This window comes from Notothenia rossii (genome assembly GCF_949606895.1).
Source record: "Notothenia rossii genome assembly, chromosome: 9".
In the NCBI taxonomy this organism is placed as follows: domain Eukaryota; kingdom Metazoa; phylum Chordata; class Actinopteri; order Perciformes; family Nototheniidae; genus Notothenia; species Notothenia rossii.
Window position 1 is genome coordinate 59,981,786 of NC_136907.1, and position 2,477 is coordinate 59,984,262.

The following is a 2,477-nucleotide window of genomic DNA, read 5'->3' on the forward strand; positions in this document are numbered from 1 at the left end:
GAACTAAATACTTCCTTTCTCTTCGGCAGCCGCCAATTACAGCGCTCCCACGGTCACTGCCAAAGAGCGTCGATCCGAGAGTCAAGATAGTTCCCTGCCAACAGCTCAGCGAGAAAAAACAGGTGCGCCAAAATGTACTTTAGGTTTGTGTAGGATTCAGCATTTTAGCTTTTTCTAGCATTGATTAGGCTTTTTATCCATCGGAATAAAAACATTTTTTTTTTTAAAATCACTCAACAAGGCTGTTGATAAGTGCACCTTTGTGTTTTGATGTTTTCAGTCGCTTCATTTGTATCAATTAGTTTTTTTTTGCCACCTGGGTTGGTGACTTTATACGTTACAAACATATGCATGAAAGGTACTTTCAGCGGTGTATTTCAGACACAATATTTTTATATTGGAAAAAAATGTGTCCAGCTTTAGCGTATCTGCCCCTCCTTTGTATAATTTGTACGACCCAACCAGTGTTACCAGATAATGCTTTGAAAAAGAAGTAAGACTTTGTGTTAGGAAATGGAGTGAAGAAGCTCAAATGTACGTGCCGATTCACAAATGTGTACAAAATGCAGTTTTGTCTTTCTTGTGGCAACATTAACAGATGTCGTTTTTTAATACAAATAGGCCTAATGTCTTAATGTCTGTAGCAAAAAAGCCTGTACAGACTCGAGGTAATACTACTACTGTATACGCCTATCGTTAAAAAAACGTTTTTCTTTTAAATTGATATACTCATCCCTTGTTTTTGTACATAGCCTACATTTCAGCAATAACGGAAGTACACATGACTCCTCTTGTTCTTCCTGTATAGTCTTTGGTTATATGCTTCGTTAATCGATCCTTGACTCCACCTTTCCTCTTCTTTTCCTTAGATTGCGATTGACATCAAAAACTCCTTATATGGAAGGAAACTTCCCAAATTCCTGAATAGAGGGAGTGATCCAGCGGTCCTACCTTGCATACCAGACGTGCAGCGGCCTAGAGTCCTAGACTCACTGTCGCACTTTTTTGACTCACGGCCGAAAAGAAAAAAAAGAAGTTTTGAGGAACTTCAATTTAGCACAATGAGCTACTGCAGTGACGTTATGTCGGGGCAGTGGGGTTGGAGATAAGAGATGCAGCTACCATTCACACAGGGCCGGTTCTAGCCAATTTGATGCCCTAGGCGAGATTTTAGCTAACGCCCCCCCCCCCTCTCCCCTCCCTATAATATATAAAGAATAAATGAAAAGTCTCTACAAAAGACAAATACAATCCAAAAACAGAAACTTATTGACATCGGTAAAATACATCAAAAAGGCTTCAAGTGTATTCAGTATTATATGAACATGTTTGAATTGGGGGGTGGACATCACCTTCTCTAGGGGGGTCCCGGGAAGAAATGTTTGAACATTTTAAAGTAAAATCTTGTGCACTTTGAGCACACAATTACTAGAAACTAGATCTGGAGGTACAACTCTAAACACCCATATAAAAAAGATCGGTTTACATTTTAATAATCAAATAAGTATGTAAACATAACCAATAACCTACCATAGTCCATAACAAATGAATGTAACTTATTTTATTTTTGTTGTTCATTCTTATCTTATTTGACCTAGTTAACATTTATTTAGTAATGCATTTTTTTTATCTCTCCAGTTTTAAATGAAATGTTTGGTTTAAATATGTGTTTACATAAATTGTGATCAAAACTTTTGAGACCCACTGAGATAACTTAGACTAAAGTTAACTATCTAAACACTGAGAGAGTCCTTTACCTCACTTCCCGTCCACACAGCGGCGTGCGTTGAAGCTTCAACGCTTCTGCCCATTCACTTTGAATGGGGTGACGTCACGCCGAACTGCATTGTGGGGAGCGTAGCTACGCGTTGCTCGCGTCTCGACAGAAGCGTCAGCCATTCAAATCCCGTTTATGAAAATCTGCCAGTACAACTGCTAGCCAATCAAACGACGTGTATGCTGCGAGAGCCATACCGCAGGTCATTTCTATGTTCCATAAAATGGAGGAGAAAATAATCATTGCGGTAGTGAATCACCCGGTGCTGTATGATCAGTCTCTGTTCATCTACCGGGATACAAACCGGAGGAGCCAGGCATGGAGGGAGGTGGCAGAGATAGTGGGTGAAACTGGTAGGTTTTCGCCTGTTTGGGGAGTTTATATCCAATGTACCTCGTTTAAACATTGAATGGACAGCTAGCAGGCATAGACAGTATATATAGCTATCATGGAATGTTTTTTGCTTTGTATGTCGGGGGCGGGAGATTCATGTGATTGGTTGTTGGTCGCGTTGACTCCCGAAGCTTCAGACACGCCCACCGCCAAGCGTCAACGCACGCTGCTGTGTGGACGCTCCGTCACTGAGCTGTAGCCTCTCAGTCTGTCAGGAGAAAGCTCCCCTCCACCTTTGTTGTAGAAACATCTTCTTCTTATATCTGTTAGCGCAGCTAGCACCAGATGCTAATAACAACGGCCCGCC